Raw genomic sequence first — 23,587 nt, 5'->3', positions numbered from 1 at the left:
CGGAGCATAGAAATAAAAGCAGCTTCCTGCAACAATAGCCTGATCTGCGACCAATTGATACAAAGCAGAGGAGGCAAAAGGTATCAGTCTCGTGTGAACTCCCAGAGTGCAGCGTGGATAAAATTACACAGCATCGCTCCCCGCCACACCACACACCCGCACACCCCCGCACTGGGGGCTGGCTGCGCCCGCCCCGGCCCCGTGGAGAAGCGCGGAGCAGCCGCGGACCCTCCGCTGGGCACCACCGCTTAGCCCGGGGGCAACAGGGGGGTCGGGGTAGCGGTGCTGTGTGTGTGTGATGCTCGAAGCAAACGTCTTCGGGTGGTGGCTTTTGAAAGTACGCGTGTTGAGCGCAGACGCGTAAGAAAGGGGGTGCGGGTCCTGGGGGAGGCTGAAGGGGGGCGAGCACGTTTTAATGGCTTTCACTCAGGCGTCAGGGTTTCTTCAGCATGTGTGTGTGTGTCCCCTCGCTTTGTTCGCCGTGTCGAAAGCAAACAGTTATTAGTAAACCAATCAGTTCACACGCATTATTTAGAGAGGTCTTTCACGATTTAGTAATTTTTAAATTAACTTAGACAAAGTCGGGCCCGCGAGTGTTCCGATGCCCGCCCCTGAACGTATTAGCAAGAAGCTGGAGCTAATCCTTTTCCCTAGCTCTGGTGTCTGGGAAGTCTCATTAGCTACAGCAGATCTGCACTCGCTACCCTGTAGCTTCACACCGCCGCCAACGCTTTCAAAATCTCATGAAGCTACCTATAAATACATCGAAAAGAAGGCAAAGGGTCCAACAGCTCCCGGAATTGCTCCGTTCCTCAGTGTCACTCAAAGGCGGCTCGTTAATTAGATTTGCATCTGAAACAGGCAGTAGGAGTTTTGGGGAAGTGTTTGAGAGATAATTAGTATTAATGTGCTCGAAGGGCACATAAATACACCTTTGAAGTGAGACATGTCAGAATTTAAGTGGTTGACCTTGATCAATCTATTTTTTTTTTCAGAATTGGTGTACAAGACCAGTGAAATATTCCTGTGTAGAGTACGAAAAGCTTAAAGATATCTTGAAATAAAATTAAAAAAAAAAAAAAGAGAGAGAGAGAGAGAGAGAGAGAGAAGCTTTTATTAGTGAGGAAATAAGGAACGGCAGGAGTACGAAATGATCCCGAAAGCTACTCCCTATTTTAAGCTTTCCTTAATATTTAGTAGTTCTCCAAGGCTACACGCGTTTTCATTATATAGTCGTCTGGAACAAAAGGAAACAGATAAAAAACCCACAAGCACCCCTCTCTGCCATTGCCACCCTTCCTCCTTCTTTTCTTCCCCACAAGTTAAGCTCCAGCCTCACAAGAAGAGTCTGATCTGGGGATGATAAACGTTTGTACAATTAATTCTTTATTGCTGATCCTCCGCAAAGCCACTCCCAGGGGGTCGTCGAGTTTAAGAAAAGTAAATGGTTGGAAAGCGCTGTGTCTAGGCACAGATAGGAAAATATCAACGTGCAGGACCCCAGACTTGCAGTGTCGGAAAAGAAAAACCTCCTCTGAAAAAATTACCTCTCAGAGATGTGCCGTAAATAGTGTCGTGAGGACTCTTAGCACTTGATGAGCTACAAGACAAAAGCGGTAGCAGAGAAGCGCATCTCCGAGCATGCCTCGGCTGTCCTGAAAGATGCTTTCCCCGACATCTTGCGAATTAAGGGTAAAACACAATTAATTTCGGAAATCAGAACGATTTCTTCCAAACAACTCCCAGGTCTCTCCCCGAGCCCAGTGCATCGCCCTGTAGACGTGCAGATGACACTGTAATTTTGAGTTCGCAGGGTATTTTTAATTACTGCTCTGAAGGGGGAAAAAAAAAAAAAAAAAGGGCAATCCCGCAAGTTCCCTTCCCCCCCCCCCCCCCGCCCCGACCGCAATAATAAACCCCAAAGACTAGTGGGTGGAAGAGTAACACGTTAATGACTTTTTCTCAAATTGCTTCCATCTTGATCACATTTTCATAATTAGCACCATCATCTCCAAATCTTTCCACCCTGGGCATCTGCCACAGACAGGCTTCCCAAGCGATGTGTGTTCTAGTTATTAGGGAGGGGACCACTTAAAGGTCTATCATTAACGGTTCCCTTTCAAATGAAATGAATGAGACCTCCACGGAAATATCAAAGGGCTGCAGCTACCTTGGCTCGCTCGGTGCAGCACTGAATGGCAATCAGCCTTAAGTCGTTTTGCTCTAGTCAGACATCCACACAATAAAACATAAGCTCGCTCTTGTATATTTTAAGTTGTCTGGTGACCATTTCTGAAAACAAAAAGGGTCCCTTTGATGTGGTCTGATTCTAACAGGGGGTGGGACGTCAGATGTGGTCTACCGATTCTTTCTGGAAATATTTTTAATTATGCCCGAAAGCTCCTTGTAGCCCCGAAGTAATAATCAGGGAGAGCAGTTCGAATCTGTTACTTAGTTCAGAGCGGAGAATGGGCTCTGGCCCGTGCGTAGCAGAATCAGTATTACAGCCGATAATGATCTGCTAATTCGCTGGAAACGTGTGATTTTAAACGGAACGTGTTAGGTAGCTATTATTCCTTACGCTTCATCTTGTTGATGGAATATTCCTAACTCTTCTTTCGGATAAGCCTCCAATCAGCATTCCTCCTGCAAGTCAGTGAGCACTCGGGACAGATGTTTTTATCCTGACAGTGTGTACGCTGCAGGCACACAATGCACTCGGTGGAGGGCAATATACTGGGACATGTGCCTCTGAGATCTTGATGACGAAGCATTGCATATTTCTACTGAAGTATTGAATGACAATAAACAGTGGGAGGAAACCCCACAACAGCTTGCAAGCCCCTCGCACACGGACACTTAAACTCCCCAAACTATAACCTGTACTAGACTTCACAATCACAGTTTTTGCCTCGGTGCTGCTGTGGCTCAGGAGCCCATCTCAGTGCGCGGTCCAAGGCAGCAGCTCTCCCGACGCTGATTTACGAGCGGCCTCGTTACTCCAGCCATGGGGAAGTTACAATTTGTAGAGCAATAAATACCGAGGCTGTGGGTGGAGCCCCTAGCAGAAAAAGGAAAAAAAAATATCCTCCTTCACCAATTAAAAATCCATCCTGGCTGCGATGCGGACCGTGGGAAGGTCTCAAAGAAAACAGAGCCTCGGCGGCTGCGGGGTGTTTGTTTGCAATGTGCTAATGTCATCTGGTGAGCACCGCTGCCCGGTGCAGTGCCCTCACACCTGCTGCTACCGGGAAGAGCTTCTAACATTCAATTGGTTTTATTCAGCTATATGTTTTGGTTCTTTGTGAGTTCTTAGCGGGCTGTTCTGCACCCCGTGAGCAATATAATCTTGTTTAAATGACTTTCCAGACCACACAGCATCGCCTTGTCCTGCTCTATAGGTGTAGGCAAGGCTGTGTGTTGTATTGTACACCATCAACTCCCAGAGAGCAGGAGGAAGGGAGAAGGGAGGAGGAAAGCTCCAGGGAGTGAATTCATAGCTTCCGAGGTTCAGGTTGCCTTTTCAGGTGGAGAAAATTAGATTTATGTAATTTCAAAGAAAATAGATAGGGAAAAAAAAAATCTCTAAAGGATAAATGCATAACAGGTATGTCGTAATTACGCCTTTTATCTGTTCAGATGAAATATGTCTCATGTTTACAGCCACTTTTTGTTCTTTGTGGACAAACAATCTGAGGTCTTCAGATTTAGGGTGACGCTGTTCGTTCTATACATATAACGAGAGCTACTGCTACCTTGCACTTCAGACAGTACATTGATTTAGAAGTATTCAAGTTCTCCGTTTAGGTTAAAAGCACGTGTGGCTTACTGACTTAATGGAATCTGCTAATTAATTTCCTATACGTACAGTCATATTATAATCGCCATCACCATCATTATAATGCTGACATCAGGATGCAAATGCCCAAGTTTCTTACTCCAGGAAATTTCGACTGAAATTGGCAAGAGTTTCTCTGGCTGAGGACTGAGCCTAATCCTTTATTCAGTCTGTGGAATTCACTAAGAGCCTTGTCTTTAATGCCAGTGAATTTGGATCAGGCCCGATTTATTACTAGAAAAAAAATATTTTTCCCCTTGTTCTCAGATAATCTCTTAATGGTTTAGTGAATGAAAATATTGAAAACAATGAATGCAGCAATATTAAACAAAGATTTCGAGTCTCTCTTACTCCTTTCAGCGGAAGCAACAAAGGAAACAGTAGAAGAACTGTAACAGGACCGAAATGTGTGCGGTGGTGCTGCTTGGGTGACTGTCACATGGCTTGTGCAGATTTGCGGCAGGCTCAAACCGTGCCACAATAGGCATATTCAGAGCGACACTGAGCTGCCAAGTGCAGCCATGAAAATAACTCAGCACAAAGGATATGGAGATGGCTAGAAGAGGAGAGGGGGAGTGTAAAAACAATAGGGCCATAATTTGTTGATAGCTTGGGGACTAGATTTGTGTGCCTGCTTCACACCTTTGATATCTCGATCATCACTTAACAGCCTGAGCTCTCAGAAGAACTTTGCCCCTCTTTCTGGTAATTCAGCATGTATATTGAGATCGGCTTCAAAGCGGTTCTTTAGCTTCAGAGAGACTTGTGGTGCACCTGAGAGAAGTATCTGGCCCATAGCCACAATGTAATTGTGCTTAGTGCCTGAAGGACCTGCTGTTCAGATAAATCTCTTACTACTTTTAGAAGTCATCCCCCCTGTTACTTTCACAATCAGAGGCTTGTTACAATCTCACTCAGTCCTGCAAATCTCTGGGAATTGGGTTACCTGAACATAAAAGATCTCTCTCTCTCTCCAAGCTGTGGTTGAATCAACACTTTACAAAATCAGATGACAAGGCAGAGGGGTCAGGCCTAGGTCTGTGCCTGGGGCTGCCAAAGCACCAAGGATGAAAACTGGAAGAAGCTGCCTTAGGGAAATGCCACGTGCATGGGCATATGTCCCTGGAAGACATAAAATACTGCCAGGAACTATCCCCTCCAGACCAAAGATCAGTAACTTTTCTGTTTTTCAAGAAGACCACTTCAGTACATCATATGCCCGGGATCTTCCCCAAAAATCCCAGTTGTAGGTCTCTGTTGTCCTATAGTGGTCACACTGCAATGTATCTTGGAATTCCATCTATAATATCAGGGAATAACAGGCAATGAGAGGTTTTGCCACTTTCAAACTTGAAAAGATAATGTAGAGAATGAATAGAATACAAACATTCTCTATACAAACCTTAGAGGAATTACAATGTAATTCCTCTTTGCCTCAAGGGAAGGGATAAAAATACCTGGCATTTGTCACCAGTGCATAGAGGAATGATGACATTTATATTCCCCCACACACACCTGCACAGGTACATGTGGGCACCCAGCACAACAAGGGTGAGAAAAAAACGTGCAGCGTGAAGAAGGAACAACTTACAAGGAACTTCTGCTGTACTCCCTGCATCTACCTCTCAGGGCCTGGATGGAAAACAAGATAGAGCAATAACTAACTCCTGAGTGTCCCAAGTACAGTTCTCAGTTTATCACTTAGACCCAACATCACTATGGCCTCTGGCTACTGACTTTCAGGCTTTGGCAGTGACATCTCTATCCCATTTGTTAGGCAGGTACGAGGCACTCAGGACACAGAGTGGTCCTGAGGAGCCCAGAGAGGCTTGGCCTGAAATCAGTGTTAATTTTCTCAGCTCCATCTCTCTGCTGTGGTCACCCAGGAGGCCCACAGTCAAGGAGAATGTGGAACCAGCCTGTGGGGTTCACCTAAGCCGGAAGAAAAATGGTGTCCACTTGATAATGTGCAGATATAGACCCTTCCCACAGACTCCCTTTCTAGGGAGGGCCTGAAAGTCTCTCTTGCTAGATCTGGAACTCCCTAGAAGACACTGTCTGCTGAGAAAAAATGTGTATGACACTTCTCCACATTTTTTCCCCTATTTTGGGGAAGCAGGAGTTGTACTACTGACCAGCAGTGCAAACAAGGAGGAATTAAGCTCTTTGCACAGCTGCATCCCTCTACCTTCCTCTGGGAAATGTAAGGTTACTTTTAGATTGATGTCTGAAGGTAGAGCTCACAGTATCCTTCCTGAGGAGTAGCTGGACCTAGCAGCACAGCTGTCATTTGAGATGCCACCCCACTGAGTTCCTTTTTGCATAACGTTTCAGCATCCCTCCCTGGGGTGCTTGGTGTCTGGGTATCAAACCCTCTCTGATGGCTTCTACTGCAGCCTCAGCAGCCCCTGCTGCCTTGCTCCTGACTGCCCTCTCCCCTTTGGCACTTGTTCTCATGCAGGGCAGAGGGCTCTGGCACCAGAGTCCTGTCCTGTCACTTGGTTGCCCCATGTAGCAAATGTGCCTTCAATTCCTCTGTCCCTCCTCTTCTCTGCACCCTTTAAGAAATCCTTGTTTTCATAATAATTTAATTAATTCCATTATTAATCAAACAACCAATACCACATTCTAGACATCCCATATCTAAGTGCATCTAAGAAAGTATTGGGTAGATCAAGAGAACTTGGCTCTCCTGTTTCAACCCAATTTGACAAGTGGGTAAGGCTGTCAGAGCTGCTGGATCTGAAGGTATATTTTTCACCTGTAACATAAAGAGGGAGGTTTAATAATTTAATAGTGTGTTATCTCAGCGTCCTTTCTCATCTGAGACAGACTTCCACTTCTTCCGTCCCCAGAAAACTTTGATGGAAGCGATGATCCAAATTAGAAACCAAGATAAAGAAAATATGTTTCCTGAAGAATCTTGGAGCGAAGATCTAGACATAATTTGCAACCGATAACAACACAGAAATGGGCTTAGAACTGCCTGGGACACAGCTGCTGTTGCAAGGCCATAAGGGAAAACCTCTAACCCCTTCCTTGCTACTTGCAGCCTCTGGTTTAAATCAGTAATTATTATCCCCAGTGGAATATTCTCTTACTGAAAAGGGCTTCTTAGTGGCAAAGAGACACACTCGGATCAACAAAAGTGGTAATTTCTTTCCTGCCCTTTGGCCTGCACAACTGCAGCACTGCCAACTACAGCAACCTGGTCTTAGTCACCCGTTGTAGGTGATGCCTGAGCTAGTGGTTCTCACTGAAGTGGCATTGTAAGCATAGCATATGTGGAACCTTTCTATTGCCAACATCTGCAGGCAAATCCCACCTGCTGCCAGCCACAGGTTAGTTTGTAATGGATATTTTTTCTCATTACTACTCTGCTAGCTGTTTCATTCTCCCTAGAGGTTAAGTAGCTTAAGCTCATAAACTCAGAATGTCAGAACTAGGCCAATTTCATGTCATCCATTTCTGACTCTTAATGCCACATCTCACCTCACTTTAACTATTTTCTTCCAGCAATTTTTCTCACTGGAAAACTAGATCTTGCCTTCTCACTCAAGATGGGATATCTGATCAGTAATCGCAGAGGGTTTTTTCCCCCATTACATTTGAATACTCCCAGCAGAGGAGTAGAAGCATCCCATAAATGTGGGATTTACAGAGGACGTTTTTCAGGTGGGTACATTCAGACTAGAGTTTTTCCTTTGGCCCATTTTAAAGGCGCTGGCACATTTTGTGGAACCGGTTCTCTGAGAACTGCTTTTTCCAAAGGACCTTCTTTGCTACTATGAACCTCTCCAAGGCAATCCAGTTATTTAATTTAAAAATCTATATAAAAAATAAAGTAAACATTTCAGACTCAATTATTTGGCTGTTCTGAGCACAGCCCATGCCTTCTCTACTGCTTATTGGTAGGGTATGTCATAGCAAGTGTCCTCCATTCCAGCCAGCTGTGCGGGGGCCTCCTCCTCAGATAGAGGAGACTGTCACTGTCCACATGAGCTGGACACAATCTATGTGACTAGCACCTTCAACCAGTTAAATGGGGCCATCTCCTTATATCCTTAACCAAGGCACTCTTTGCTCAATAACACTCAGAAAATAATGACTGCTGGGAGAGGTTTGCAGCAGATGGTCATTCACAGAGCTCCTCTGAAGTAAATCTGAGAAGCAACTGTCAGACACACATCAGGTTTCATAATCACCTGAGTTTTACAGAAGCAAACTGCAGTTATAGATTTGTTTATTTGCTTTGTCTTTGGTCTTGAGTTTTCAAGTACATAATTTTTTTTCGAGTCACTCACTAAAATCTAATCTTTGCTTAGAGAGAAGGGCACCCACCTCTGAGCAGACACAAAGACAGACACACACCTGCATCCCCTGACCAAATGTGGTGCCTGAACTTGCAAACTCTTTGTCATGAAAGTAATCTTTATTCACGTGAGCAACCCCACAGGACTATTCATGCAATGGAGAATTACTCACATGAGTAAAACTTTGCAGGATCAGGTCCTGGATCTAACAACAGCATTTTAATTACAGACAATCCCCAAGCAATGTGTACAAAAGAGTTTTTTTTTGTTTTTTTTTTTTTTCCCCTCTGGACAATAACAAAGGTTATTAGCCTGTTCTTTTTTCCCCCTTCTTGCTCTTTGGTTTAAAGGGAGGCACCAATAATCCAAACCAAATAAAACTGACCTTTGAACCTTTTTTGCTGTACTTTTTCTCATGCCATGATTTCTTTAGTGTGTTAGTGATCTGAAGGCTCGTTCTGGGCTACAGCCACTTTCCCAGACAGGACTGCCTTTCGTCCCCTGACAAATCACTGCTGAGCCCCTTTTGTCCTGCACCACTTTGATCTCACCTGCCTGTCAGGCAAAAAAGAACTCCCGTACAGTCAGAATGCATTGCAAACAAATTGGCAACCATTTCGTTCCCATACACCATTTCAGCAAAGATCAAGATAGAGATAGAGAATTTTTAACCCTTTCACTGACCTGTAGAACCGAGGAGTGCTCGATTACGGAGCCGTGATCATAAGGAACCAGAGGATTTAAAACGCCAATCAAAGGACAACACCCTGCAGATCATAATTGCATGGCATGTTAGCCCTCAGATACACAGGCGTTACTGCATAGTGAGCAGTGCTATGTGCAGATACAAGCTTTGTAGGAGATCGAATCCTTTTAATTGGACAGCTGCTTAAGCATAAACTAAAGAAGCATAATAGGTATTCTCTGATGTGAATGATATTAATCCTATTGTGAACAGACATTGGAGTATTTAATTAATGGGCTATCTGAAGCCTTTCCAATGCACAGCTGGAGCCCTGGGTGAGTTTCCTTCCAGTTTTAAATTTTTGGATTCCTCATCACCTGAACTTTAAAACAGATATTATGTAGCAGTTTTAGAGTGATTTCGTGCTTGGCAATGACTTACCAAGGACGTGTTTATATCACACTGTGGTATTAGAGATATCGAGCCCTTTGCTTGGTCGCTTACAGTGCAGCTATTAGGCTGGTGCTGCTCCCCCTGAGTCCTGCTTTGTCTGTTATTTTAAAGGCAGAACCCCTGTCATCTGTGATGAACTCAGATTAGCAGCACCATAGGTGCATTTCTGTTTACCATCTATCTGCTCCCAACTCTTACCACGTGTCAGCCTCCTGCCCTCTTTCCACAGCAGCAGCCCTGCTTACTCAGTAAATATACTGCCTCTTATCAAAATACCTCACCACTATTATTTGTAGGCTAAAATGCAATGGCAAACGTTTAGTACTTAGAGAAAGGAAATTTAACACATCCCTCTCTTCTGTTTAAAATGACTGAAAGAAGACACATAGACCTTTGGAGAAAACAAAGCTACAGCAGTGATGAAAGAAGAAAGTGCATTCAAACCTGCTGTCAAGCACGCATTAATGACTTGGTGGCACAGTGCACAAAAGAAATGTTTAAATTACACTTTATAGCTGAAAGTTGAAAGCTTCTATTTCCCTGCCACACCGACTGATACAAGCAACAGTCATTGCTTTAGCAAATTCAAGCTAACTCTGCAGAACTGTTTGCTTTAGAGTGTATAATTTCTTTTTTTCCCAAGTGTTACCCTATTGATTCCTTCACAGAGAAGGTCTGTTTTATTTAACAGCATGTATTCTCTGAAATGAAAAGGAAAGAAGATGTCTAAGAGCTTGTTATAAATGTTAGAAGAAACTATTACCAAATCTCAGCTTTAATTCATTGTGCTGATGTCCTAATAAAATTCAAACATACTAAAAAATGGAGGCTAAAATGTTCTTTACAAATGCTTCTACTTCTTGACAATGAAGCATTAGATGTTTTTTGAAAGCTGAGCTGAGAACAGCTTCATGTTCAGAAGTCCCAGTCCCCAAAGCATCAGAGCAGAATCTCACCAGTTGGTTCTCCTGGGTTGGAAGAACTTGCTGGTATGTGTTGTCCACATGTGACACACTCCTGTTAGAATTTCCTTGTGTTCAGGGTATGAAAAAATCCTGGTCACTGGTGAGCAGTTGATCAGCCTCTTGTGATTGTATTGAACGGCTCCTTTGATTTGGAAAATTACTTCCTGAACCTCTCCTTACTTCTTAACTTCAAATTCCAGGTATCTCTAGGAAACCACTGGACACCTTTTGACACTGAGATCTTTGGGAAGAGCTGTCAGAAAGTGTCCTCTACTCATGGCTGCAGTGCTAAAGCCACTGTCAAAAAATAATGTCTCCAGAAAAAGGATGGGGGCTCCATCATTCCCAGGATCTCTTCTCATCTGGTCTTGCAGGTCTACTTCAAGGACAGTTCATGATCACATTTTTGTTGTTGTTATTGTTGCTGTTGCTTAGTATTTTCTCACTTGAGCTTAGCCTTCAAGTAAATCTTTGTGACTCCTTTCCTATTTGTGTATAGCATATTTTTGACCCAACAGGAAAGTGTCTGTAATGAAAATTAGTAAGTTTGGAACAGGGTGAGGGTTTAGGGGATTTCATGGGGTTCCTTGTCTTGATATAAGGCTGGGCCAGATCGTCTGAGCTATCTCCGAGAACAAGTAGAGCTAATACAAATGCTGCTGCTGGGGTATGTGGTGACAGCACTGCTGCTAACACACACACACACACACACACACTGCTGCACTGCTGCAGCTACGGTTGGGAGAGCTGATAACCAAAATTCTACAGAGGCAAATATACAACTGTGACTACAACTGCCGCCACTGCAAGGAGATGGTGTTGAAAGATTGCAGGAAGAAGTTCGTTCATCATCCTCTGCTCCAGATATTTTTGTGGCTACCTCAGACTTTTTGTGTTTTTTCCCTCCCCAGCCAGTATACTTCAGAGTCTACCTTAAAATGGTTTTCTTTTTTTTTCCATTTGAAGGGAAACTACAGCTTGCATTTGACCCAGTGCGTGTGAAAGTCAGCTCCAAGTTACCTTCATATCAACTGGACTGGAGAGTTCCCCACAGAACTCTACATAGTACTTTAAAGCTTCCTTTAAAAGTTCCCCCTCCTTCCTTTTTAACCTGTTCCCATAAGGTGCACTCACTTTTAACTATCTCCCTTTTTTTTCCCCTTTCCTTTCCTTTTCTTTTTCTTTTTTTTTTTTTTGAGCCTGATTATTTATAATTAGCATTTTCTGCCCACAAGCAATTGTGTTCTAAACTCTTTCACAGTGGGCTAATTTGCTGACTTTAAAATCTATTAATTGACATCCAGGAGGAAAAAAGTAAACATGTCTTTAAAGATGGCATGAATGGTTGAATCGAGATTAGGTCCCCACTCTTTTAGTCCCCGATTTTAAGGAAAGGCTGCAGTCTTCAAAAATCAATTGTCTTCAAAGCTCCTAAAAGAAATGGAATGAGCAGGGGTCAGACTCAAGAGCATCCCCTGTGTGCTGGAGTTAACATTACCCAAGTACTTTAAACGATCACTAATTAGTGCTTTCAATGGGCACTCTGAAGACCACAGGGTTGAAATATCTTATTTGGGAATAAACAATTGTGTAAGGCAGACTAGATCAACTCTCTAACACGGGCAGCAAAGTAAATCTTCTGTTACAACCTGTAACTAGAGAGAGGTCCTCAAGAGTCAGCTAAACCATTCACAGTTGCCCCCTTCCATTATTCCCAATATGGCCACAGGACTCCTGTCTATACATACAAGGGTGCTTCCTTGTTAAATTCAGGCTTTAATACAGCCCTCTTTGTCTTCAATCATGAATACGAGTGTGGTCCTTAGTATCTGGGAGGCTAGACAGTAAAAACAAAAATCTTCACTGACTGGTTCAGATGAAGCTTTGAAAAATTACTGCAATATTCTTAAATGTAACAGTAAAAAAAAATCTATAAATACTTATTTCACAATGGGTTCAAATTCCACAAGTGCATTTGTCGACAAGTGCATGCTGTCCACAAGTGCATTTGAACAAAAGAGGAGTACCTAACAACAGGAAATTGTAATTTCTGAATTTCTCAGACTTGGTGATGCAGCATTTTCAAAAGAAAAGATAATCTAGACAGACATTTGGAAAATAGAAAAATGATTCTAGGCTTTGCATTGCCAGGAAATGTCTTTTCAAACAGAAAAAAAAGGCTCTTCTTCTTTGTGGCCTTGCCTGAGAGATCAGCCCCTAGCTTCTGTCTTAAGCACTAACTGACAGCACACACAGATGAAGTTGCCTTACATTGGCGGCTTTGTTGTGGTTAGTTTTTCAGGGCATTGTGTTTTGGCACAGTGTTTTCAAGGATGAATAATGGCAGGGCTGTTCGTCAGCCCCAGTGTGGCCAGGTGCTTGCACAGCAGCGAGCTGGGGCTCTGGCCTTTGCAGGGTTCAGCTCTCCAGTTACCAGTGGAAGCCCTCTATTACACACCATGCTGTAGCCTGGCCACAACAAACAAGCAGTTTCTGAGAAGTTAGAGCATTCCCACTGATTCCAGTGGCGTCCAAATGTATGAATGTTCTCCGTGTCTCTGTGTACTGTGGTTATTGCTGACAGAGTCCAAAGATGGCACAAGGCTAAAATATTTCAGAGGGTTTCACATTTCCACTGCATCCTCTGGATAATGAACTTGTTGGGGGTCAGCCTGAAACTGATGATTTCTGCTCCTTTTTCCTGAAGAAATCCAGCACCAAAAAGATTCATAGAAGAACTGTGATTAGAAGCTATATTATGTTAAAGGTCACACTGAAGATGTGACCTGGTGACTTTTCCATTTCGGATAGCAGCAGCTCAATCCACTATGCACTTATTGGAGGGGCTGATAAGGAAAGAAGAACCTATCACTTTCGGGCAAAAGAGTAAGACACAGGAAAGATGCAAGCCTCTTAGTACAATATAGCACCTGGAGAGGACAGCAATAAATCATTATTGGCTTTCTCTGACAAAGCCAATAAGATCTGGTGTCTAGCATGAATCTGCTGCTGAGCCAGACAAGTCAAGCCCTGCCTAGGATCCAAGGTGCTGGAGCACAGCACAGACGGCTGTTTGAACCATCTCTCTCTGGCTCTGCCAGAAAGGAGTTTCACACAGGATGACTTTGTGAGACAAGAAACTGTCCTGGTGCAGAGTAGGGCAAAGGTGTGGGGATTACATCCTTGCTACTGCCAGCCTCATCTCTGGCCAAAGCATGGGCAGGGAAAGGCTTTTTGCATCTCTAACTGTGAAGGACCCAGCACTTGGCCTTGTTAAACCTCATACAATAGACCCTGGGCCATTGATCCAGCCCGGGCAGACCTTGCCCCACCTTTGTGGGAAAAGATTGGGTTTGCGTTTCAGTTTTCCACATTTCCCAAGTATGCTAGAGCAGAGCAAAAGAAGAAACAGATTCTCCAGAAATCTTTCTACTATAGACTTTTTAACAAAAGGATTTTTAAAACAGATGTGAATGTCTCTGTGCGGGTTGCACAGGCTAAGATAGCAGTTGCATTGCTTAAATGTGCTCTTTAGAGTTTTAATTCACCAGGAAAGCCCTCTCAGAGAAATTAAATAGTACTCATGGGAAACGATCCTTCTTTCAGCAAGTTTTCTTGGGACTTTCAGGCCCATTAACAGCCCTAATACACTGCATTACTTTTCCAGTCACTTCTTTTCCCTTTGTTGTGATACCTACTTAAAATATCAAAGCTGGGAGAAGTTCAATGAGATATTGAAAACTGAGTAACAGGGGTTTTATATGACAATCCCAAATCTCTCCCTCTAGCTTTTTTTTTTTTAAGAGTTCTTTGCCAGCATCACTAGATGAAAAAAAAAAAAAAAAAAGTCCACGTGTGGGACATGAAGGACTGACAAGGTAAAGCCAGATCAAAAAGAGGCCTCCCTTAACAAATGAAAGAGGCTAAACAAAGAGCAGAAAAGAAAAAAAAAAGTGCTCCGAATCCTGTAACCTAGATGTAAACTGTCCTAATTCAGCCTTATTTAGTACTCCTCAGATGAATTCTTAGTCATTCTAACCTGAAGGGAGAAGGGAGAAGCAATACTCTTCTGGTGGTATCAGGAGAAATGGCAAGGTTAGGAATCAGTGGACAAGATGAATAGATTTTTTTCCTGGAGACAATGAACAAGAAAAATCCTTCTATTTCTTGATATGTCTGATTAAATGCTAACATTCAAGGGTTTTTAGCACACATGGCTATTGCTCTAAAGAAGCTAAAGAAATAAATCAGGAAAAAGGTGCAGATGTAGCTCTTAGAGTAACACCCAGATTATTTGTAACCTTCCCCGGGCAGAGAGGGATCTCTAAATTGTGAGCTGGGGGTGACAGGCCTGGTGTGTCTGGGTTTACCTACAGTCAGCTCTACGCTTCTAAAATCAGCATTCCATCAGACCTTCTCCTTTGTAACCACCAGTGTGAGAAGCAGGCACTAGAGCTGCCAGAAGCTAACAGTGTAGAGGCAGCTATTAAACTGAGGAAGAATATTTGCAAGAGCACTCTGTAATGCTGGGGTAGCATCCAGCAGGTATCCCATGCTACGCAGAGGTTTGTGAGCCAGTCAGTCAGGTAACCTTCACACCTCTGCTCCACAGAGGTCTTTGTCAAGTTTCACAATCTGTTTTATATTCAGAGCAAATCCTGACTTCCTCTTGGAAGATCTGATGGGCTGAGGACACAAACCCCAGAAACTCAAGACAAATTGCAACATAATACACATAAAAATCCCAAGAGTAAAAACAGATCACGGAAGTATGAACGTGCAGAAATCTGACATGAATTATGAGGTATAAATATGACTGATTGACTTTTAAAGTGCATCTAAAGCACAAATTTGACCTATTTCTACCTCAAACACATCTTTGGTGATACTGCAGAAATGTGTTGCCTTATCATTATATTTTTGAGGGAAAAAAACCCAAAAGACAAACATTCTGAACAACATGTTAGTGAAGGTGTGGGATTTCTGCCATCCAGTGCTGTGGGTGTTTGGCTATTTAACCCTGGGAATTTTCAAAACCAAGCTAGATTCGATCTATATGATCCTCTTGAATGAAAACACAGAAGTGAAGATCTGGTATTCTAAACCTAAGCACCCCAGGTCTAACTTTTAGAAGCTAGTGCTCAAGTGCCTGGTGGCTGTAAAAAAGAGGTCTGGACCTGCTGGGTGTATTTCCAAAGACACAGGCATAAGCCTTTGCAAAAGTATTTTACTTTACTTGTGCATTCTGTAATTTGAATGGTCCCAACTTGAAATCGAAGGCAAATATTTTCTATCAATAACCTGATACATCTTTTAGAATAAATATTCTTTTGAACATGCTTATCAAATCAGACATCCACTAAAGCCATTTTTTTTTCAACCTGATATTGTAAGGCAGACTTGATAACCTCTAATCCTCAACTGTTCCATAATCTTTTCTTGTTTTGTAAATTGCCTTAGAGCAACCTAGACATGTCTTTGATGTGGGTTCCTTTATTTCCTACTCCTTCTGAAAACCTTTGATGAATTAATCTCACCAACACAACAGCAATGTGCAATTCATACTTTGATGCCTGCTATTGAAGAAACTCCTATTCACCAGTGCTGCTCGGTGGGTTAGAGGTTCATGAGCAAATGTACACAAGGGATCCTCATCAGAATGGTTTCAGGTGTCCAGATGAGGAGGACTTTTTGTGTGCTTAAGAAGCAAACCATTTCTTCATAATAACTTCCATACACTTCTACAGTACTTCCTGCAGTGACTCGGCCTCCACTGGGCTCTGGGAGATTCCTTTTATATAAATATGCATAGCTACAAATAAATAGAGGCATCAAAATAAATGTGCTGGTTTGAAGCTAATTGGAATTTTTAGTGAGAAAAATTAGGTTCTAGACTGTGAAAAGGCAACAATGGTGATGTCTGCTTCACTCATAGGCTTGCTGAGATGTATAAAAACAAGGACACAAACATAGATAGTCCGTTGGGGTCTGTGTTTCTCCCTTGCTTCTGTCATATTAACTGCTTTGAGCTGTGATCTGTGTAACCCAACTAATCATCTCCTTCTAACCCCCCTTGCCAATTCCTCCAGCTCACCTCGCACGTAAGGCAGATTCTGAGATAAGAGAGGAGGGTGAAAAGAAGGTGGAAGGGTGGTTGGGAGCCGGGACTGGGCTGGAACCAAACTACAGTCTGGCCCCCGACAAGCTATAGTCCGGATCCCAACAGTGCCTGAGGGACAGTGAACCGGCTCCCTGTTTAAAGAGTTTGAGGACCCCTGTCCTACAGCATGCATTTGTTTGAATTATATCAGCACTGCCATGGGAAATTGTCACTATGGTAAGATAATGTGTACATGCACACAGTAAGTGCCTCCTGCCAAATCACCTCTGTTTTTACTAGCCCTGCATGCCAGGTTAGGGCAGCTCAGCCATGCTTTCAATTTTGAGCCTGAAAAGGATTTAACTATCAGGGCTTTTAGCATCTTGTACAACTGAACCCTTAGGCACACTAGAAACTGAAAGTGAGTATCAGCTGAGAACAGAAACTTGCTGAGGCACTGTTGTCATCAGCTTGCACAAAGTAATGCACCAAAAAGCCTCTTAGCAGCTATCCCAGCATTTGAATTTGCTTTTAATTTTAATGTAATGGCTTAAAATAATTATTTAAGGGCTTAGGGTTTTCCCTGCAGAACAAGCAACATTCCAAAAACACTTGACACTAAAAATGGACAGCATTAAAATTAGGCAAAGTCTATCTTGGGAATGCCAGCAAGAATGTCAAGAGCCTCTTGGGCCAGTGCCCAATGTTATCATTTAATATAAAGACTCTATTCATCCCATTTAAATCCAAGATCACAACATTTTTCTTAACTATAGGGCAGAAGACAGGAGATTCTCTCATTCTCTTTCCCCCACACTATGTAACAATCTTCCCTTTCAAGATACCCTCTGTCTCTGCCTTTACTTGTGTTCTGCTCTTATCTCTTTATTTGTACAGAAAAGCTGCAGACAAAAGCCTAGGCCAAAAGGCACTCTGATGTCTGCTTACTCTCAGGAAGGGAAGGGACATGTCCTTGGATGCACTTAGAACTTTACCAGACACGAGTGACCTGCTCTAACTTGACTTCCTTCAATCACAGGAGTAGATGGGGTGACCTCCGAGGGAGCCCCCCAGTCCAAGTTACATAATTCTGCACTGCTGATGTGTAAAAAGATGAACTAAAAACAGCAGTACTTCTTCCTCATGTGGCTGTGAAATATGGGAAAACCATGATGGGAAGCCACCCTTCTGTATAAATCCTTGGAAGCCCCAGTGAAGATACCAGTGCCAAGTATATTTTTGTGAAGCTGAAGGAGTTGGTGGTTTAAATTTTGACATTAGGTTGCAGCTCTTTCAGATTGGTTTGTAACTATATGGACACCTGCTCAGGACTTAGAAGATAATTTCCAGGAACTGATTTGCATAGTGAGTTGGTTTAGTCACTGATATGCATCCTTTTATTTTTAAACATTCTCATGCAAAATAAAGAAATAATAAAAGCTGACAGTAAGGAGAACTACTCAAGAACAGGCCCAGCTGACAGGCAAATGTGTCAAACAACTCCCAGCCACTGTGCTGATAGTTCTGTGCTCTATGTCTGCTAATTACTGTGCCAAAGTCCAAGAGTCCAAGATTACAGTACTTGTAGATACATAGATTCGATTGTTCAGAGATACTAGATCAAGCTATACTCCTTACTATTTACTTATTCTTTTTCCATGCAGACAAGAAAAAGAAAGAAGCAATGCTTAGATTAAGGGCTAAGTTCCTTCATCACCTATGATAATACCAACTCAAAGCTAATTCATCCTGACCAAAGGTTGCATCCTTGCCAAACTCTGCATAAAGTGAGTAGCTCAGACCCACTAATTCTGGATGTAGACTCTTCTCTCCCAACTTTACATGTTGCAATGAGGCTTCTACTTCAGAGTTATCATCTTTATTCTCCTTGGAGATGTTGAAAAGAAATAAGCAGAGTTTGCGATTCATTCTGAAGTTAGTTTTTTAAGCTATGAGAGCAATGCTGGCACAGAAGGACCTGTTTTGGTTGTTTCTGTCAAAAAAAAGGAGTCAGAGGTACAAGTGTATACTCTAGACAATTCAAGAAAGGTGAATTGAACCTCATCTTCTGCCCATGAACTAACATTTTCCCACAAAGCAGTTCTGGAAATAGAGGAAGATCTTTCATGCCTCCAGGGTGCTCTGGCCATGGCTATACTTCCGAACCAGAGTCCCTGCATCTGCAAACCATGGCTGCATCTTTGCTCCTGCACATGGTGAGACATGAATGTGAACTGACCTGTTTTTCCCACTTCTACCTCGATTTCACAGAAAGGAAGCCTAGAGAAGCAGGACACATGAAAGGCATGACCCTGTAGCAAGGACCATTAGATGCAACTTTGGGCTGCAGACATTTATACAAGGCAGCTGCTCAGCTGCGAACACATGTTCCAGTTCTCTGGGCACCAGAATCTAGATGACTGCCTCTTTATGCTACTCAAAAGCCAGATAAATCTGCTAACTTCAGCTGACCATTTCGTGTACATCAGCAGAATCAATGTATCTTCTGACACAAATGTTACACCGAAGGAAGCTGGCGAGAATTTGGCCCAGGGCTGTTCTGCTGCAGGGCAGTCAGAGGGTTTGCTATTTGAAGTAACAGTACAAGTTGTGAATTTCCTTGTCTGCAGACACAGGCAAATGAGATGAGACAACATTCTCGGAGCAAGAAGCCCTTGGTGAAAGGGAACTGGAGAAGTGGAAAGTCTGCGCTCAATTACGTTAACGAGATAAATCATTTATGTGCCTTGAATCGATTTTGCTGCATGATTTAAGGGCATCATCACTTGATGCAATGTTGTCATTCCTTGTTAGTTGTTATTTCCTTGTTATTAATTCTAATTCTCATTGCTTCTCAGGTCTCCATGCTCAGAAAGAGAAGTGCTTAGATTTTATATGTTCTGTTGCTATGTAATGTGATATAAAACACGTTTGGAGTGGCTCCCCAAATGAATGCAACCAAAACGAGGCCAGAAATCCCTTCCGCGGCAGCTGCTAATCATTAAATCATGGACCTGCTCGGGGAGCTCTGTATCCTTCTGTCAAACTGCCTGAGAATCTATAGGGAGGTATTCATATGGCAAGAAAGAAATCTCCAGGAATAAACCCTATGTGCATCCTCTTCATGATTTTGGGTATCAGCCTTTTTGTTTTACTAGAACACTACAAAATTGTGAAGAGGATTTACCTGCTTGTCTCTGAATGTAATGAGAGAAAGGCAGAGGGAAGGAGCTCTTATTATCTTGCTAGAGCTGATCAAAGTAGAAATGAGATTTTTTTTTTTTTTAAGTGTAAAGGAGAAAAATGAAAATTTCACAGATTTCTGCAATTTTCTGCAGATTAGGCAGGCTGTTTTATTCAAAAATTGATATTCTGTTGTGTTTCTAGAACAAATGAAGAAAAATAACTGTGGACAGAGTGTTTTCAATTTCAGACAGTGTAATTTTAGGCATGCTATTCATATGGCTGCAGTTTGCATTTTAGTCAGCATGTTTCTCCTGAGATATTAAAATCTTTTCAGTATAAAAGAAAAAAAAGGCAAAGCAAGTCTGCAATGAGATCAGCCTCTGTGTTTACAACCATTTGTAATTTTCAAAAATACAGGCCTCCTTTCCTGAGTATAGAATTCCAGTGTTCAGTTCTAAGTGCTTATTCGCCTTTACCGAAATAATTTTGAACTCAGGAGTAGTTTATGTTTTTCCTTAGTACGTAGGGGTCTTACATATTTAATACCTTTTCAAAGGGACTGTTTAACAATGTGCCTATCCTATTACAAAACTCACTGTCTTAAAATGTCCTTAAACTTTCAAAGAAAGAAGAAAAAAAGACTTGCTCTATCTGTGGGAATGTTCTCAAAGTGCGAATCACATCCTGGTGCCTTGCAAGAAAGAGGAGTCAGCAGTGCATCAGATGAACTGTTGGATAAATGTAGATATGGTTGTCACATTATGCTTTTTACTCAAAGGCAATGCTGGATGCTTCGTGTGCCAGTGGAGGGCCTGGGGCAGAGGTGCTGGCTGGGCTGTAAGGCCAGGCACTGTGGCCACAGCTCCCACAGAGTGCAGGACTACAGCAAACTGCTGTGCAAGATGCCGTGCTGCAGGAAAGAAGGTGGCCAGTGCTGGTGGCTCTATCAGGCCACCACAGCAGCAGGCCTATGTGTCTCCTCCAGTGCAGGGCCACCTGCACACAGTAGCTTTGGTGTTATGATGAGGACACTCAGTTTCTTTCCCAGCTTGGTGTGACCATGACTTTTGGCAGGTGGATACTGCTATGATAAGTCTAGCTCACAAGAGTGTTTGCTAGGCTCAGTTAATATATGCCACATACGGAGATAATTAGGAAGCATTCTATTATTGAGATCCAGTCTCTTATGTCATCTGTAGGATCTTTGGTACTAGCTTCAAGAGGGAGTGGGTTTGGTTGTACAATGAAGACCAAAGAATAAGTTTTTATGAGACTGAAAGACAATAGTAAACGTAGGAGAACTCCGAGTGCTTTCTCACATGTAACAATATCAATCTTCTACCACTGACCTCCTCCTGCTGCTAGCAGAATGACTAAGCAAAGGCTGTTTATTTTCCTGTAGATCAAAGAGAGGCAACAAAAGAGATCTCCCAAAAAGGTGGTTCACTGCAGAAGGCAGTGCTCTTGTTTCCCTATCTGATCAGCAGATTCCTTCAGCTTGCATTGATAAACCCTGCTGATGCTCAGTCAGCCTCAGGCCTGTCATCAGTCTTGTTGGACAAGATGCCTGACTCTTCCCAGGCTGCATGGGAGAATAACAGTGTTGCTTTGGCATAGCTAAAATACAATAGATGGGAACTGGAATATAAAGTGGGGAATTCCTCACATACTTTCCCATTTTCATGGACTATTGGCAGCGAAGAAGAAGAAGAAAAAAAACAAGGAGAGAAAAAAAGCAAAGCCCACTTTGGCATTCAGCCAGATATTTCAGTCCTCTTCCTTTTAATTGCTTGAAGTCATTGTACATTGTGCTAGGATCCCCGCTCCCGACCTCTTTTTTATCCCCGTCCTTCCTCTCCCTTGCAGCCACCCTCAGTTGCAGTGGCACTGCTGGAAAGCTGGGTCCTGCTACTGGATGAGCCTCCAGGGAGAGGAGCACCTGAGTGCCTTGGTTACTGGGATGCTCCTCTCTGGTCTGATGCAGAAAACATCAGTCAGCATCTGACCTGAAGCCAAAAGCCTTCTGTGGGTAGCAGTTCTTGCTTTACCTGCACTGTCAGCTCTAGTACGTGGTGTGGAGGACCACAACAGTACTTTGGGTAAATTGTCATAGTTCCAAGGAAATCAGTGAGACTGAAACAACATCCATCAGCTGAGGGTCTTTATGTACAGTCATTATCCAGGGTGTCTTCCTTAGGGCCTTGACTACATTCCAAATCCCCACTGCAGTCTGCTTACTTGAATTCCCTCCACAAGTCCCCTCTCCCAGCACAGCTCTGCTGTGTGGTGCTGCTTGGATGTGTTATGGAGCTGTCTCATTCAGCTTTGGAGTAGGCTGCCTGTTGGTGAGTACAGGGGAGCGGCAGGGTACAAGGAGCTCTATTTTCTGTAGTCAAAGAACACCAACCAGCAAATGTGTTATTGTTTTAATTATGCTGAAGAGAAAAGCTCTCAAATACTTCATTTAACATCTTTTAGAAGACTTGTTTTCTATAATAATGTAATGAAAATACGTTTTAAAGAGCTTTAAGACTATCTCTACCTCCAAATCCTTATATAAGCAGATGGATGTGTTTGTGTAACAGTCATTTCAGTACAGTGTGTTGGTACACATCCACTGTTCATTAAGGGTCAGCTCCCTGAATGTCTCATAGGCTTGGGTCTTTTTCCCAAACACTGGTCAGTAAAAATACTGAAATAGGCAAGAGTTTATTTGATGAAAAATAGGCAGACAGCAAATATGGTTTTGCTATCATTACATAGCATATGAAGGCAGAAGAGAAAAGGAGAATGGATGGAGGGAAGAAGAAGGCTTGTCAGGATGTAAAAATGTGGAAAAGCAAAAATGAAGCATTGCTAATGGAGTCTATAGCCTGCAAATCTTCAGGAAAAGCGATTCAAGTCCAAGTCACCCAAAGTATTTGACTTTTTTATATTATTACTCAGGTTCTTGCTATATCTAAAGTCTGGGTCCAGTGCATGACAGCATCCTTGACTCAAGCCAAGAACTGAACCATTTGCTCTACCTTACATTACCTGGCAGAACCTTACATTACCTGGCTCTACCTTACATTACCTGGCACAGCCCTATCCCCATGCTCTCTGCCTTCACATCAACATCAAGAGAGTGCAGGAAAGTGCATCTCGAGTGCCCCCAAATCATGAACTGCCACCCCACATGTAGTGAGCCCGGCGACAGTGTCTGCCCAGCAATGAGCCCATGGCACTGAAAGGCTCTAGTTGAAAGTGTGAACTCCGGTCTGTTCCTGAAGTACAAAGGTGGTCTGTTGGCTCAGATCCGAACGTGATCATCAGGAACGCTTTCCTAAGTGAAGCCTAGATAGAATTCTGCCATGGCTGCAAGGCAGAAGGGGCCGGCACAGCACTGGGCAGCGGTTCGTGTCCAGCCACACTTCCACCAAGTGGCTGCTGGTCACAGCAGCTAGAGAGCACAGCAGAGGATTTTATCGTGTGTGTTTCCATTAGAAAATCTTGTTTGGCTTTCCAGCACGGCACAGTTTCACATTCCCAATGAAGGACAGATAACACCTTCAAAGTAGAGCTAACTATGGGAAGGATAAAAGGAACAATCAAAAATGGGGCATGCTCAGCTATTGCACAAACGAGAGCTATAAAAGCAAGCCAGAAAGAAGATGGAAATGCAACAAGTAGCAAGAGAGGGATAAATTACGCAAAGCTTTCCAGAGCTCTGCAGTGCTGTAGCGTGTCCGAGGCAAGCGTTAGCACTTGTGCACTGCTTCTATCTCTGATTTACAAAGTACTTTTCATTCCGAGATCTTCAAGTGCCTCACACACACACTAGTGCTAAAGCCACCGCATCTGCCAGCAGAGCGAGCCAGCTCTGGAATGCCGTTAAAAGCAAATGCCGTCTAATGGTCTACTTTTTAAACACAAATATCAAAGAGAGGGAGAAAAAAGAGAGAGTTGGAGGGATGGGGAGGAGGGAAGGAAGAGTCAATTGCTTTTGCAGAAGCTGCAGTTTCTTTCAAAAAACCTGTCATTGACATCTTTCCCCAGAAAACATTT

This window comes from Pogoniulus pusillus, chromosome 24 (assembly GCF_015220805.1).
Source record: "Pogoniulus pusillus isolate bPogPus1 chromosome 24, bPogPus1.pri, whole genome shotgun sequence".
Taxonomy (NCBI): Eukaryota; Metazoa; Chordata; class Aves; order Piciformes; family Lybiidae; genus Pogoniulus; species Pogoniulus pusillus.
This window is presented reverse-complemented; position numbering follows the sequence as displayed.